Raw genomic sequence first — 17,593 nt, forward strand, 5'->3', positions numbered from 1 at the left:
AAGCTCAGAATGGCCCCACACTCGCAGCTCCCCCCAGCACGAGCCCACAGCCCACGCAGCTCCCTTGGGTTCAGCAAACAGCTCCAGCCCTGCCCAGTGCCCAGCTGGGCACCGGGATGAGCTCATTCCCAGCAGCAAACTCCATCAAAAAGCTTTTTGTTACAAGCTGCTGTACTTCTGTTTGCTTCGTTTTTGGATTAATTAGTAAAGATGTTTTACAGAAAGATTCACTTTATTATTCAGAAAGTGTTCAGTGCTTCCCCTCCCTTTCTCTTACATTCCTACCTCATTAGATTTGGAATATTTATAAGACATTTTAAAATTTTTAACTTAAATTATTAGAATCATGATGGGATGAATTCTAGAGAGCTCAGGGAGGGGCTTCTTCTTTGGGTTTGGTTTTTTTTCCTCTTTGGTGTTTGAAAGAAGAAATACTTGCAGGTTCTACTTTCAGGTCTGTCCATCCCCTCCTAACCAGGCATTCCAGGTTTTGACTTGTGTTTCAGCAACTGCTTCTGTGTTTCATGCAAGTGTCTCGGTTTTGAAAGACAGGTGTCTGCTAAGGAAGGCAGAAGCCCCCCCTTGAAGTGGCAGATATAACCCCTTTTCCCTCCAAGTTATTATATTTTGAAATCAAGGGCCTTTAGGCAAAGATGTGGGAAATAGGAATAACAGTTCTTTACTCTCTATATATATGTATATAACCAGTCAAACAAAACAACAACAACTATGGCAGTAACAGCAATCACAAACCCAGTCCCAGCCTTCTCGGCTGTCGGGCCCTTTCCCCTCGGGTGCAGTTCCGCTCGCAGCCGGCAGGGGCGCTGGCGGCTCCCGGTGAGCAGGGCAGGTGCGATGGCTCCCCCGCGCCTGCAGGGGGCGCTCCGGAGCGAGCTCGGGGAGCACGCGGCACTGGGGGCCTGGGATCCCGGGAAGGGATGGGACAAAGGAGCTTCACAAACCGCTGGGCAGCCGATCCCGGACTCTCGGGAACAGCAGGCTGGAACGGCAGGCTGGAGCGGCAGGCTGGAGCGGCAGGCTGGAGCGGCAGGGACGAACGCAAATCCCGGGTGGCAGACGAGATGTATCCAGATGGGAAAAACCCACGGAGGCCCAGGCAGGCAGGGCGAGCAGGGCTACAGCGTAGCGAAAGCTCGAAGCAGCAGCGGGGCAGGGCAGCCACAGCTCGGTCTCCAGCAGGGCAGGGAAAGCGGCTTTTGGGGTCCCGGCGTTGCTTCCAGCAGGAAGAAAGAACGGCCAAAAAGAGAGAAGCAGCAGCTCCTTTCTCTGCAGCTTCTCTCTCCGGACGCTCAGAGCGAACTGCCCCCACACCCAGGTGTACACAAAGGAGTAGCCAGGCCCGCCCCACTCCCCTTTTTGTCTTTCTTAAGTACAGCTATTTGTCCCCTAGCAACATGCATATGGGAGAAAATTCCATTAACAGGAAAAAAAACTAAGACTAACCTAAAACCCCAACAGCAAGAAACTTGCTGGAATAAAACAAGTCATTCCAGACTGTTTTGGGTTGGAAGGGATCCTAAGGACCATCCCATTCCCACCGCTGCCATGGGCAGGGACACCTCCCACTGTCCCAGGCTGCTCCAAGCCCCAATGTCCAGCCTGGCCTTGGGCAATGCCAGGGATCCAGGGGCAGCCCCAGCTGCTCTGGGCACCCTGTGCCAGGGCCTCCCCACCCTCCCAGCCAGGAATTCCTTCCCACTATCCCATCCATCCCTGCCCTGCTCAGTTTAAACGGTGCAGAACTCAGATTTGCCATTGTACAGCACAGAACTGAAACCACAACACAGGGACATCCATTAACAGCCAGGCCTCAGAAATCAAGACAACACAAACCAGGAGCCCTGGAGTGTTCAGGAATCAAAGAACCTCTGGTTATGTCCTGTGAAATGCCTGATCCTGCAGATCTCCACCGAGGCACAGGCTGCCTATTCCCTATACACTTTCCAGAAGGAAGCTCAGACGCCTCAGAGAGTTTCACCCTGTGCTGGGTTTGTTTTTTCCTTCACCCCATCATGTGCTGCCGGAGCTTCCTTGGCCTGTGGAGCCTCAGCCAGACTGAATGAATGAGTCACTTAATTAACCCAGAATTTACACAAAGGACATGTGAGAGCAAAAGCCTGCCTTGAATCTGGCCAACCCGGTGAACATCTTAAAACACAATTTTTCTTTTTTCAAAAATATATAAAAAAATAAATTAGTAGAGTAACAGAATTTAGTAAAAACTTGCTGAGAGAGAACAATCCACAGGCAATTTCCAAATTAAAAACCGTAAGATTTCAGTCAGTTCCATAAAATACAGCCCACATCCCTGTTTAGTAGATGCAAATGCTCCTCCCAACACACAACCCCCTTTTTTGGTATTATGCTTTTGAGAAGTACAATATAAAACATTTCATCTAGAAATCACAGCTCCTGTACTGTGAGAGATTAACAGAAAAACTCTCACAAGAGGTAAGCAGGGAGAGGAGTGTTTAGTGTCACCTGCAAGCTGCAAGTGTGAAACCTTGTGCTGAGAGGACAAAGGTGACAGTGGCAGCCACAGGTAATCTTTATTTGCCAATATTGAGACTTTGGAGCTGGCTTATTTCCTCGACACCACCAGTGCTAACCTGTGCACAGAGCTCTTGGCTTTGAGGAGGGAAAGGCATTTTCTGCTGCAGAGGAGATGAAGAAACTCAAAAAGCCAAATTACACACCTGGCACTGGGGCACCCTGGGCAGTTTGCTGGTGACACCGAGCTCTGGGTGCTGTCCCACGCCTGAGGGCAGGGATGGGGCATCCACAGGGGCCTGGCCAGGCTGGAGAGGTGGGACTGTGCCAACCTCAGGAGGTTCAACAAGGCCAAGGGCAAGGTCCTGCACCTGGGCTGGGACAATCTCAGGCTGGGGATGAACAGATGGAGAGCAGCCCTGGGGAGGACCGAGGGGTGTAGGGGGATGAGAAGCTGAACATTCCCTGGCCAGACCCCCCATGCCTGGGCTGAGCCCCAGCGTGGGCAGCAGGAAATGGGGGATTCTGCCCCTCGGCCCCACTCAGGTGAGACCCCACCTGCAGAGCTGCCCCAGCCCCGGGGCCAACGGCACCAGGACCTGGAACTGCTGGAGAGAGCCCAGAGGAGGCCCTGGAGCTGCCCCAGGGCTGGAGCCCCTCTGCTCTGGAGCCAGGCTGGGACAGCTGGGAATGTTCCCCTGGAGAAGGGAAGGACACAGGGAGAGCTCAGAGCCCCTTGCAGGGCCTAAAGGGGCTCCAGGAGAGCTGCAGAGGTGGAACTGGATGATCCTGAAGGTCCCTCCCACCCAACCCAGTGTGGATTCTGTGAACTGAACCCCACAGAGTCCCCAGGACTCTCGGAGGAGCACAAACAAGGAGACACGGGGACACAGCCCACGCTTCCCCACCACCCGAGAGTAAAAGCCAAGGAGATGAAAAAAGGACAAAACAGAAACCAAAGCCCATGTACCTGAACCTTTTGCCTGATGTGGTCTCACAGTTCTTACATTCTGATGTTATTTAATATGCTGTAAAGTGGGGAGTGCTATACTGTCCTGCTGACTTTCAAACACATATCAAAATAATTTACTCACCTCACCCTCCTGCTCTGCTGTTCATGCTGAATTATTTGCATTTATTCCTCTGATCCAACTTTATTTTTCTTCCTACCTCTAATCGCACAAAAAAATTTAGGCTTGAATTTAAAGCATTAACAGGATTGCTGAACGAAAACTACTTTGAAAAGCCTGCTATCAGTCAGCGAGTGCAGCTGGTAGATACCCAGCCTCCCTTTGTAGTTGGAATTCTCTAATAAAGGAACATCTGAGCTTAATCCAGAGCTTCTGTTTCATAAATAATGAGATTCTACAGTCTTTCATTTGAAAACTAAACTAACTTAAGGACAAAATGCAGGTCCCCCAAGGCACTTTGGAAGTGCCCTTGCTTTGAAGCAAGGGTTAAAAATTCAGTACGGAAAATTATACTACTCAAGGTGATCTCTGTGTTAAACAAGATATTCATCACCAGAACCCCCCTGTTTCAGTTCTGTCTTTCAGAGGATCAGTTCCCAATCTCTGTTTATATTTTACTCCTCAGTTTGTAAGCTGTGAAGTTTCTTTTAAGTAATACAACTATTTAGAATAAAGCAGGGTGTTACACCTGTACAACCAGGATGCTCTAATGCATTTCAATTTAGATTAACTATTTTCATTACTCCTTGTGCTCCCCCCCCACATTTGCAAAGTTAGTTCAGCACAATGTTTAATTATTCAAATAGAGCTGAAAAAATAACTCCCACTGAAATTTTGATGAGGTGTTAAGGATCTGTAACCGCCGGTCCTGCTTCCCCCCTCCGCAGGCATAAACTGACATCTCTTAATTAAAAAATTAGCAAGAGCAAAGGTACTGAATAGCACAAATACCTACACTAAAAATACACAAAAATAACAAATGCACTTTAATTCCATATGGATTTTAAGAGCAAACTTTGCACTACATAATTTCTTGTTGAGTTCACATTCGACCATTTGATTACATCAGCACCTCAAAATGATCTTGGAAGAAGCGAGGCTTGCCAGGGAATTTCACTGGGGAAACATAACAGGCACAGTCAGCATATCTGGCTGCTGAAAAATTATTCTACAGATAAATTACATACTAGAAAAAAATGGATGTACCTCAGACTAGAAAGAGAACCAGCTTAATTTTGATGAATCGTGGGCATTTTCCAGGTTTCCATAGGCATATCGCAGACCAGGGAAATCAATATTCCTTTTTAAATCCACAGGGACCTCAGACTTGCAGGAGCAGTGTCTGTAGGGAGTGTGGGGGGTGTGCAGCACCGAGTTTGAACTCCAAGGGCAGGAACTACGAAGGCTCAGCGAGTTCAGTGACTCCCTGCCAGAATCCAGCTGGCTTCCCTGGGAGTTTGTATCCCTGCCTCCCAAAAACCCAGGCTGAGGAATAGCAAATTTCCTTAGAAACTTCCTTTTTCCCCTACCAACAGCATAAAAAGCCAATTTCCACTCTGATTCCTGCACAGTCCTTGGTAAGTTTGCAACCCTGGTAAGGGGGGACAGAGAGTGAGGAAGGAAGGAAGGAAGGATTCCAGGAAGGAAGGAAGGAATTCCCTGGTCTGGCATTGCTGGGGACACACAAAGTCACATGCACAAATTCAAAAATAACTTCTACTCATGGCTTCAAATCCAACAGCAAAAACCAGCACAGCTCTTGGAAGGTCAGATTTGGAGACTTCTGGTGCTTGGGAACAACACAGCAGCTTATGGAGGAGAGGAAAAGCAGTTTGGAAAGAGTTAAACCCTCTGAGGGGAATCCTAGACGTGCACTGGACAGCTCTGTCCTCACCATAACCTTCCTTCCACTGCTCTGCCCTGCTCACTCCCTTACTTAATTCCTTAAATGTGTTCCTCTCACTTTCCCAGGAGGACTCGAGTTACCAGTGCCCTCCTGAGTGAATTTTCTATTCTCCTGTCTAACGGTCAGTATTCTCCCAGTGTCACTTCTGGAGTATTTCCTTCTCTCATTATATAACCACGGAGCTTTGCTTTAAAAGGGAATCTCCTTTTATCACAGGAAGTCAAAACCTCAAGGGGAAAAAACATCAAGTCTGTGGTATGTTTAAACAAGACACCATCAGCTGATGCCAGCAAGAGTCAGGATTTCTGGGAGCAGTGTGTTAAATTCTGTGCTCCACTCACCCCTCCAACAGCCCTTTTAAAAGGTCTTTGCAGTAAAAAAAAAGAAACCCACCCTACACTGAATACACTCAGATGGCCTTAAACAGGATCTGGGAAAACAGAAATAAGGGAGAAAGAACAGCAGCTGAGAGCTTTGGAGAGAGAGCAGAGCAGCAGGAGAAGGGGAGCAAAGGAAAACCTGTGGGACAAACACAGCTCAGGGTAATTAAGGAAAAAATGCAAATGAACGCTGTAGAACTAAAGGCCTTTGTGAATCACAGCCATTCACTCATCCATCACCACCTGAAGGGATCCCAGAGCTGCTGCAGTGCAGGGCAGGGCTCCCACTGCCCACCAGAGCCACACGGAAAACCCTTCCCGCTGCAATCCCAGCTGCAGGCAGAACCAGGGTGCCAGGCTCAGCTCAGACACAAGCACACGAGGATGTGCCCACAGGGAAAGTCTGTCAGCAAGACCAGCAATTACTGCTAATTTGGCACGTTCAAAACCCTCGCTGCAGAAAACTAAGCTTGGAGGTGCAAGGAGTTTCCTTCATGTTCCCCAACGCCTTCAAATTCATGTTAATTCCTTCCAGGAGAGGGAAATGCCACAGGAGCTGCCAGCAAAGGGACACAACACACCAAAATAATACAGAACACCACGAGTGAAAGAGTTGTTGCAGTTTTAAGAACAAGACAGTGACTGATGCAACAAAAGAATCTTGTAAAGTTGATATGATAAAGGTTTATTCCACACCATTAACACCCAGAGGTCTCAAATAGATGTGCAGCTTTTGGGATAAATTTGGGGTTCAGCCACCAGACAATGCCGTGCAGAACTGCTCCACATTCATATGTGGAGCTGTTAAATCCTCATAAAACCACCATTGCTTTAAAGGGAAAATACAAGCCTAAAAATGCCAGTTTTAGGCAAATTATAGCATCTCTCCTTAAAAGTCAATTCCCCAAGCTGAAAATAGTTTGGACCAAAAGCAAATCAGCTCGAGTCACATCAAACCAGTGCTAATGCAGATATACATCCCTATAAATCCAGTCATTCACCAATTACACCCATGCAAGCTCCTAAGAGGTTCACTTCAGGACAAATATGTAATCCCCAATGTGACACTTGATCCTATTGCCCTACATGCTCTGTCCAAATCCCAAGGCAAAAAAAAAAAAAAAAAAAAAAAGTGCATTTTACCTAAAAAAAAAACCTAGTTAAAGAAAATCCAGCCCTTCACAAGATGGAAATATCCTTTAATTCTTGTGTTGTAAATGCTTAAATGGGTTAAAATACAGCCTAAGGAAAAACAGAATGTATGCTTTAAGCATGAAGATATCCTGGAAAAATTAACCCTGCAGATTACAGACATTGTAGTTTCATAGATAAATGCAAATTTGTGATATAAAATATAGCTGGAGCCACCCACAGCATCCTCCAGTCCCCATCATCGTGGTGTCACAGGACCACCTGACACGCACACGTTGTGTGCCAGCCCCACAGCACGTCATCCCAACAGGATTTAGTGCAGGATTCCAGCCTCGGTGACATCCTGGTGGGTGTGTCCTGCGCTGTGCCGGTGGAGGTGGAACCAACTTCCACTCTGGGAGTCACATCCTGCAAACCTGGGCAGGAGCCGACATTCAACTCACCCAGACCAACTGCAGAGCTGGCCAAACATTCCCAGAATCCAGAGCCCTGGGATGGCTTGGGTGGGAGGGACCTTAAAGCCCATCCAGTGCCAGCCCTGCCATGGGCAGGGACACCTCCCACTGTCCCAGGCTGCTCCAAGCCCCAATGTCCAGCCTGGCCTTGGGCACTGCCAGGGATCCAGGGGCAGCCCCAGCTGCTCTGGGCACCCTGTGCCAGGGCCTGCCCACCCTCCCAGGGAACAATTCCTTCCCAATCTCCCATCCATCCCTGCCCTCTGGCACTGGGAAGCCATTCCCTGTGTCCTGTCCCTCCAGGCCTTGTCCAAAGTCCCTCTCCAGGTTTCCTGCAGCTCCTTCAGGCCCTGCAAGGCCACACTGAGGTCACCCCAGAGCTTCTCCTCTCCAGGCTGAACATTCCCAGCTCTCCCAGCCTTTCCTCCCAGCAGAGCTGCTCCAGCCCTCGGATCCCCCTGGAGCCTCCTCTGGGCTCTCTCCGGCAGCTCCAGCTCCTTCCCGTGCTGGATCCAGGGCTGGGGGCTGCACTCAGAGTTACAATCAAAGCAGCACTTCTGAGGCCGTGCATCCATAATGTCCCGGTGGGAATCCAGCAACAGGCCATCACACAGTATATTTAATTTACTGCTGCTTATTTAAATCACTTAAATCCACAGCTCCTGCTAAGTTAGAAGTTTGAATGATCCAGCCATTAGCATCCAGAACCGTTTTTTAATTGCTCTGATTTATGACTAAAAACAGAAACGATTCACTCCCACCACAAGAGTCCAAAGGAAGGAAGCGAGGGTGACTCAGTTCTTTGTCTCATTCTTTGCCTCCCCTGTCTGCAGAGCTTCATTCAGAGCCTCTGCAGGAGCTGCTTGGGGATTTTTGTCTTTGCTATCCCAGTTTGGAAGATTCCAATTACCTAATTAACAGCAGTGAAAGTATCCATGGACAGCAGAAAAACTTCTGAGATTCCTTAAAACCACTGCAGATAAGCAAAGGAGCATCTTTTAACAGGGCACTGCACTTAATAAAGCTGCAACAGAAAAATGGCTGCAACTGAGAGGTTAAACACAAAAAACCACAAAGAGGAATACACCTCATCAACAACACCAAAAGCCCCCATCCCTGGCAGTGTCCAAGGCCAGGCTGGACATTGGGGCTTGGAGCAGCCTGGGACAGTGGGAGGTGTCCCTGCCCATGGCAGGGGGTAGCACTGGATGGGCTTTAAGGTCCCTCCCAACAGAAACCATTCTGGGATTCTTGGAAAAAGCAACTTTCCAAATTCAAAAATCGTTGTGTTTGGTGCTAACACCACTTCAGTGCACCAGAAAGAGAACCTGGGTGCAGAGAGCAATGAGGGTACAGGCAGGAATTAAGCACTTGGAACTGCTACAAGCAGCACCAACAATCACATTTTGAAAGAGTTTTTTAAGCTGCTGTTTACAATTGGGTTTTCCCCAGCATTTCCAACATCATATCCAGCACATTTCATATCCAGCATCATTACTGATTTCACATCACTGCTGATTTTCTCCTCAAGTGTGGATCAAGTTGCACTTACCCCTGGGGAATGGCACACGTGAACTTCCCGAGCAGATGTCACTGCCAAGGGCACCTCCCAGGCCACGAGGACCTTCAGTCCAACCCAGGGAAAACCTTTTACCACAGTCGAGCTCTTCCTCTCAGTGTGCCTGAAACCCTGGCAAATCTGAACTATGAAGAGTCAGGTACTTAAAAATGCCCAGTGCTTTCCAGAGGGGATTACAGGAAAACTATCAGTGAAGCACAACTTTCAGATTTCCGTTTGCATCCTGTTCAGAGCAGCTCCAAGTGCCTAATTCCTGCCCTATCCTCACTGCTGTCTGCACCCAGATTCCCTTTCTGATGAACTGAAATGGTGTTAGCAGCAAACACAGCAACACTGAACTTGGATTTGGGGTCTGGAGCATTTCCCAGATGAGCAGAGACTGCAGGAGCTGGGCCTGGTCAGTCTGCACAAGGGAAGCTCAGAGGGGATCCCATCAATCCACACAAATCTCCCCCAGGGCTGCCAGAGGATGGTCCCAGACTCTGCTCAGTGACAGGACAAGGAGCAGTGGCCACAAACCAAAACACAGCAAGTTCCAGCTCAGCAGGAGGAAGAGCCTCTTTCCATGGAGGAGGGGCAGAGCCCTGGAACAGCTGCCCAGGGGGGCCTGGAGTCTCCCTCTCCAGAGGGATCCCAAACCCCCTGGACACGTTCCTGTGTCACCTGCTCCAGGTGCCCCTGCCCAGGCAGGGGCTGGACTGGGCGATCTCCTTCCAACTCCAATCATTCTGGGATCCTGGTGTGCCTGGCAGCCTAAGCCTTTCCAATGAAAGTCTGACAAGGATCTTTCACCCCAAGCTCTTACTCATCCCACTGACAGCATTTCTCCATCACATTTTCCCCAACAAAGCCAGTGTGATGAGTGCTTGACATCCCCTCCTCTAAGCAGTTGTTTCTACTTCCCCTTTAACAGAATCAGCGCAGCTTCTAAAATTAGTTGTAGAAATCCCACCTGAGCACTGACCCATTTCTCACTGCCCCATTTCACTGCACTGAACTTCTGGCACAACAACCTGAGAGAAAAGCATAAAGCAGAGGAGGGCTGGAACGTCAAATGAGTTTTGTTAGAGAAAATAAAGTCATAATATGGAAACAAACGCTCAGCTCCTGGAAGGACAAACTGCCGGAGTATCTACAGCAAAGAGCCGACACAGCACAGTCCCTGCAAGAAACAAGTGGGAGGAGGGAAAAATAAGACCAGGTAAAAGCACCTAGATGTTTCCCTGCCCCTTCCAGAGGATTTTAAGCACTTCACAAACATCAGTTAAGTTATGTGAAGGTATTTGCTCCAATCCTCAGTGCGAGAGATGAGGGTTTCCACTCACAAGAATGAATTGAGCTCCAGCACTCCGGGAGTCGCAACTCCAGAGTATGTAAACACACTTTGAAATTGGTCTGATAAATGCTCCCATAGTTCTACTTTGTTTAGAGCAAGTGTCAACACCCTAAATTCAGCTGAAAAACAGCTTTTGGGGATGATGTAGCTCTAATACAATTTTACAAAAGGAACAATGACTCACTCCCAGGCGGGAATGTGTTGGGAGTGTATGACCTAATGCTCAGAGACGTTTGCTTTTCCAAAAGGATCCAGTTTTAATATGTACAGTATCTCCCCAGCCAGTGAAGTTTTTTAAGAAGAGAGGTTTTGCACACAGGAATTTGCACAATTACCTCATTTTTTGCCTTTTTTTCCACTTCTTGTCAAAGTCCAGCCAGCTGATCTGCAGTTCCCCTAACCTCAGTTTGAGCCTTGTCTTTCCCAATCATCCCATCCCTGGACTTGTTCTCCAGCCCATTTAGCCCTGGCTGTTAGAGGCCAGAGGAGCCTTGCTGCCCCAAGGTGCCAGCCAGCACGAGGAGCTCCTCAGCACCCAGGGATGCAGATGTTAAAATTCCAGCGTTATGACACACCAGATACAGAACACGAGCAAGCCCTGAGCACCTGACTGACAAGCAAGACGAGCCTACTCCATGCTCCACTGGATTCCTCACAGTCCTGCTGAGGCTCCTCCAGCTGTGAGGGGCTGATTTTTCAGATGTTCTGTTCAGACAGCAGCTGGGCTGTGAGTTCTGAGGAACTTTGTTACAACACAAAGCCCAGAATCCTGGGATCCATTCACGAGCCCATCCCGTGGCTGGAGCCTGCACCGTGCCCGGCCTCGCTGCTGCTCGTACTTGCAAATACCTCGGGTGAAAAGGGGCAAAGTGTAGGTGGAAAATGGGAGTGAGTGACACCGGCTAATCAGGATTTTAATCATGCTAATGGATGTGATTAACTGCATACTTCTCCCAGAAGCCTCCTGCAGCTCCTCGGAGTAGCCTGATAGCCAGCACGGAGCCGGGCACTGCTCATCCCACTTTAATCTGCAGCTACACCGTGTGTGTCACGTCACCCACTCAGGGATACACCTGATACTTAACCTTCCTCCCACCCACACAGCCACTCTTCCACTCTGCCAACACACTCATTTTGGGCAGGCTACAGACTCCAGCACGGTGTTTGTCTACGCTAAACTCTCTGTACAAGGAGAGTTACAGCTCCAAGAGGCTGGAAATCCAACCTTGGCAAAGGAAAGCTAATCCAGGGCCTATTGCGTTACACAAACCTCCCTCGATAATGCAACTACAACTATTGTTTTTGTTTGCTAGTTTTGTTCAAATCACAGGGACACTGTGAGCTTTATCTCAATGTTGGTATCTTGCTACTCCCCAGAGGAACTACCAATTCAGCAGCTGCCACTGTCCCCAAGAAAAATTCTAAGAGGCAGGGAGTAAAATAAGGCAAGGATTAAAAGGAACAGTAAGGAGCTGCCTTTTCTAGGAGCGAGAGAAGAAGTCAGCCCCTTCCCTCCCTGTCTCCAGGGGAGAACAGAATAAATAACCCACTGCCCTCCCACCTTCCAGCAGACACTTCCAGGGAGCAGTGTGCACTATGGAGTTGGAATACACCATCACTTACATACACACTGTTTTTACCCAGGGAGTAACCTACACTTCCCATGAACACGGTGTCTCCCGTGTTTTCTACAGCAACAACTGCAAAAAGTTTTGCTCTCCAGCATTCCAAAATATGGGCTCTTATGGCAACATACAAAAATGAGTAACTTACTCAGAGGAGTCCAAGACTGATCTTGTTTGGGACAAATCCTCAGCACTATCCTGATGTAATTTTGAATAGCACTAGAGTATCACACCAATGTCTGTTCATAATCCTTCGGGGTCAGATTTCCCAATAATTTTAAATAAATTTAATAATTTCTAACATCATCTTAAGAAGCCTCCCCAGGAACAACACAGGGCACTAGTGTGAGCCACAAGTATTTCATTCTTCTCATTACCAAGTTAAAATCTGCATAACATCTACAGCAACTGATTTCACTGACCTTTTCTTCCCACGAGAAATTCCCTCCCATGTGCGGAACACTAAGGCATGGAATTGGTTTCTGAGCTGTAGGAGGAGAAATCCCCCCCAGGATGCAGGGGTCCTACCTGCTCTGCTCAGCCCAGCTTTTCCATCATCTCCCAAGAACCTGCTCCGAAGGACATCCACCCTCTCTTCTGGAGATGAGCTCTGTGGAGATGACGCGGCGCTGGTGGCTCCGACTCAAGGCTCGAGCTCTCTGCCACCCTCCCATGTGCTGTAATCACAGACCCCTGGTTTCTCTGATCTACAGCTGACTATAATTTCATTTGCCTTCAAGGAGGAAAAAAAGCAAGCACAGAAATAATCACTTCAGTTGCTGTTAAAGCACAAGGAAGCTGTGGACACAGACATTTGACTAAGCAAGAGATTCATCTGTTGTATTTGGGACAGGAAGCACAAACCAGGAGTTCCAGGAAATAACTCTGCCTTTCAGAGCAGTATCAGCTTCTTCAATTTGCCTTTGAAACTCCACAAGTACCTACACAAATTATAATTTTGTTGTCTGCAATCTGACTCGCAACAACACGATGAGTAATACGCCTTGAACTCTTCATTCTCAGCGGAGGAGACTGGAATTTTATCTTCCAATCTATGTCTAGCCTAGCAAAATAAATTATTTGGGGTTTTTCTGGACCAAACCAAGGTATAGTCACACATTATTTCGCTTTCAAGTAACCATCACTTTCATTTGAATTGCAAGTAGCTTGAATTCATCCTGACAGACTTTAAATCCTGTCTGACCAGTGGTTTCCCTTAGTCATAAGTTTGGTGTAGGTCAGAATTTGGAAGTTTGCACATCAAGACACAAATGCAGTCCAAGTACTGAGTTCTCACTGGAGACATTACTGGTTCAGCAAACAGCAGGTGAGTTTAAGCCTGAGGTACACAAGAGCAAGAACATGCTAACAGCAACGGGTGTAAACCAGACCTGAACTCTGCAAGAACTCAGATCTGATTTAATGGCTCAGATCCATTTATTTCTAGGGAAGAGAAGCAACCACTAAAATACTACAGGGGCTGGGACCTCAAATATAATTACAGCTCCATTCGCTGAAATTACAGCTGTGTCAGCCCTTTTACCAGCAGGAATACGTAATTCATTTGTTTCAACTGAGCACTCATCAGACTTCACATAACGAGCTTAAGGCTGGAAATCCAGTCCTGCCCCAGCCTCCACTCAGCCTCACCTTCTGCCCCTCCAAAAACCCAACTGGCTTCTGCTCTCATTGTTGCTCAGGCTGCTGGAGGCGTGGGGGCGTTTAATATCATCACAGAACAGTTTAGGCAGCACTCTGCTATTTAAAACCTTGCCTTAAACTGCCTGGTGTCCCTGGGAGGGAACAAACGAGTGCACTGAACCCAAATACTTCAGAATTAGTACTTCCACCTGTATATGACACTTACCAGCACACCCTGCTCCCAGAGTAACTCCGGGTTGGTTCCAGCAGTGTCTGGGAGCCTGGGGTGTGATTATTCACCCCCTGGCCACTCCAGTGCTCACCCAAACAGGGCTGCACTGATCATTTACCACAGCACTCACAACCTTCAAAGCTCCCCACAGACAAATTAGGCAACTTGTTAAAGCAGATCTCCAGATATCCTGCCAGGGTGAGGTCCTGCAGCTCGCAGAGCGGAGCCGTGGTGTCCCACGGGGCCCACACTCCCTGGAGCCTGCCTGGGATCAGTGGCCAGCACAGGGACAGTGCCTGCCACAGCCCTGGCTTTGGAGGAACAAGCTGATAAAGTCAGCCAGTAAAGCCCCAGCGAGGATCCGCTGCCATAAGCGTCCTCCAACAGCCTCCCCGTTTGTTCTTTAAGGACAGGAGTGACATAATCCTCTCCTAATATCAGCTGAGGGCTCGGGGGGAACCGGGGGTGACCCACAAACTGTACCCATGGCAACACTGGGCTCTAGCTGAACTCCCCGGGCTGGCATCTTCAAACCACTGACACTTCTTTGTATTATCTGATCTTTCCCTGATGTCATTTCTGCAGAGACACATAGAAACAGATTTAATAATATCCACGGCCTTCAGCTTCAGAGTCAACAATCACAGTCACAAACAGATCAGCTATTCTGCCTTCAAGCTTATTATTTGCCACTAACATGTAATCATTACCAAACAAAACAAAAGACACAGGATATTGCTGCTGTTGCAACAGCAAGTAAGTTAAGCTCTTTTTCAAACTGAAAAAGCTCACCTCTTCTGATGCAAGAAGGCACAAAAGAATAAAAAAATTAAAAACTTTGAAAGAGCCCACAAATCCTCCAAAATGCATCTGGAAGGACAATCAGAAATTCCATCAGTTCTCGCAAAAAAAAAAAAAAACCCAAACAAAAACCCATAAAGTAAATTTAACAGACAGGTCTGTCCAGCCAATATCACCTTTATCATAGTTGTACTGTCAACCTGAATAATTTCGAGTTACAATTTCTCTTTCTCAAATAAAGGAGGGGTTAATCAAGCTGCAACAGCACCTTATAGATACAGTACCAGCAAAACATACCAGATGGGACACCAGGCCCTGGCAGAGGACAAAAGAAGCTTTAGAGTTGTAAAACTCCAGCGCAGTCCTGTCCCTTCAGTTTACAAAATGAAGCTACAGCAGCATCACACGCAGAGCAGAAAGAGGCCCCAAGCAAGGCTTGTTACTCCACACTGAAACGCTGAGCAGGACTTGGATGGCTATTGTATTATTCAAGAAGCCTTTCGGCTGGAACTGTAAGCTGGGAAGAACATGGCTCATTGAATAGATAATTCCAGCTTTAAAATTAAATAAAAACTTTTTTAAAAACTCTAAAATCAATGAGATAATCTGCTAAATCCATACAGGAATCCGGGGAAGGAAATAAGAGAGGGAGCAACCAAGTAAGAGAGATCAAGAGCCACCTAAAGAAAAGAGAACTAAACATCTAAATTCAGGTTTTGGATGTTCACGGATCAGGCTTTTAACACACCTCTCTAAGAGAGGGAGAGCTTACAACACTCATACTACCAGGATACACTTAGAAGCAGCTTTTGGCAGCAGAACAGCATCTGCAGAACCAAAAACTTCACCACCTTGAATTTAGACGTATTAACAGCAACCCTGCATCACGCCGTGGCGAACATTTGCTTAATTCTTGTACCTTATAACGCGGCCGTGCCATGTACGAGAAGTTTGCTCATCCCGAAACCGGGCCCGCTCCGAATTTATGGCTCGGCTGCGTCTGCGATGACTGAGCAGAGGCCTGGAGCCTGGCGCATCCCCGGCTCGCCACACCCAGCGCTCCGAGCCGCGGCTCTGCCCATGCTCATCCCTCACCCCGTGCCCCGCTGCGAGCCCGCAGCCATCCTTATAAAGCCGGGAATACGAGGGATCCAACGGGAGCAGAGCGGGGAAGGACGGGGGGAAAACACGGCACAAAAAGTTTCGAGAAGTCCCAAGGAGAAGTGCGGAACCGCTGAGTCGCCCTTGAGCGAAACCCGCGGTTCCCTGCGCCCGGGGAGCCGGATCCAAAGGGACCCTGCGGGAGCAACGCCGGGAAATCCCGGGGGGGCCTCCCAGACCCCCGGACCCACCCCAGCCCCTGCCCCCGAGCAACAAAGCCGCGCCCCGGCAGCGCCCGCTCCCTCCGCCGGCTCCCCCGGGAGATGCTCGGGGATGCTGCGGGCCCTCCCTGCGCGGCTCCCGCGCCCCGCAGCCCCTGCCACCCCCGCCCCGGCCCGCCCCGGCCCCCCGGACACCGGCGAGGCCGGAGCCCCCGCTCGGCCCGGGCCGCCCCTCCGCCGCGTCGGAGGGCGCCGCGCCCGCAGCGCGGTGTCCCCGCGCCCCGTCCCCGGCCGCAGCCCCCTCCCCGCGGCCTTACCGAGCGGCGGGGGCGCGGGGCAGCGCCGGGACGGAGGCGCCTGGCGAGTGTCGCTGTCCCCTGCGGGCCCGGCGGGAGGAGGAGCGGGGAGCGGAGCCGCGCTGGCCGCGCGCCGAGCGCACTACCCTGCTGGCTGCGGGGGGGCGGGGCCCGCGCCGTCCGGCCAATCAGCGCCGCGCCGCGCCCGGCACCGGCCAATCAGCGCGAGCGCGGGCGGCGCGCGGCCGCGCGGGGCGGGGGCGGCGCTGCGGTGAACGGGCAGCGCGGTTGGGTGCGGCGCGGGGCGGGGCGCGGGGCCGAGGGGCGGCGCTGAGGGCACACGGCTGAGGGCACACGGCTGAGGGGACACGGCTGAGGGGATGAAGGAGATCCCATGCCTTGGGAAGGGTGTGGTGGGGCAGGAAAGGACAGTATTTAAAAGGGGAGAGGAAAGCCTAGGAGCGTGTGCGTGCCTGTATTGCACAGAAGTCGTGGATGTGGAGGAGGTGGAAGGAGTCCTGTGATAAAGCAGTGCCCCGGGACAGATGGAGCTCCCAGCCGCCCCTCCAGGTGGCCGAACAGCAGGGACCACTCGTGCTGCTACTCATAATCCTCCGTGGCCCTTCTGGCCCAGAAATGCAACCCTCTGCGCATGCAGGAGGGCAGGAGGAGAGCAGGAAAACAGGATAAAGGGATGAAGTGTACACAGCAGGACGGTGAGGGGTGAAAGGCCATGTTTTTACAGCAGGCACAGCTGCAGAGTCACAGAATCGCAGACTGGCTTGGGTTGGAAGGGACCGTAAGGATCATCCGGTGCCACTCCTGCCCTGGCAGGGACACCTCCCACTGTCCCAGGCTGCTCCCAGCCCCAGTGTCCAGCCTGGCCTTGGGCACTGCCAGGGATCCAGGGGCAGCCCCAGCTGCTCTGGGCACCCTGTGTCAGGGTCTCAGCATCCTCACAGCCAAGAATTTCTTCCTAATAACCATTCTAAATCTACTCTCCTTCAGTTTAAAGCCATTCCCTGTGTCCTGTCTCTCCATCCCTTGTCCAAAGTCCCATTCCAGCTCTCTTGGAGCCCCTTTAGGCACTGGAACTCCCCAACCCCTGAGCATCCCTCTCATCACCGCTCTGCACTCGGACATCCAGCCAGTGACCACGGCTCTGAGTGTGACCATCCAGCCCCCTCCTTATCCACCAAGTGCCCCATCCAGGAGATCCCTGTCTCTCCAGTTTGGAGACGAGGATGTCGTGTGGGACAGAGTCAAACACTTTGCACAAGTCCAGGCGGGTGACACCGGTCACTGTTCCCTCATCCACCATCACTGTAACCTCAATTGCTTCCCTCAGTGAAACCGTTCCCCGTGGCTGAAACTCCCTGAGACGAG

The 17,593-nt window shown here is 50.1% G+C and overlaps 1 protein-coding gene across 12 annotated transcripts in view; it reads right to left on the minus strand.

Moving 5' to 3' along the window:
• Positions 1–16,357, minus strand: part of MAP4 (microtubule associated protein 4) — a 156,909-nt gene extending 140,552 nt beyond the window's left edge. For 7 of the 12 annotated variants that reach the window (XM_032103298.1, XM_032100029.1, XM_032100863.1 and 4 more), the window contains exon 1: positions 16,229–16,357. The gene's annotated coding sequence lies outside the window, so the exon portion shown is untranslated. Of the gene's footprint in view, positions 1–15,508; positions 15,615–16,228 lie in introns of those variants that run through there. The other 5 variants (XM_032118150.1, XM_032099196.1, XM_032101645.1 and 2 more) reach the window with 3 other exon arrangements.
• Between the last annotated feature and the right edge of the window lie 1,236 nt (positions 16,358–17,593).

Source organism: Corvus moneduloides, chromosome 1 (genome assembly GCF_009650955.1).
Source record: "Corvus moneduloides isolate bCorMon1 chromosome 1, bCorMon1.pri, whole genome shotgun sequence".
NCBI classification, from domain to species: Eukaryota; Metazoa; Chordata; class Aves; order Passeriformes; family Corvidae; genus Corvus; species Corvus moneduloides.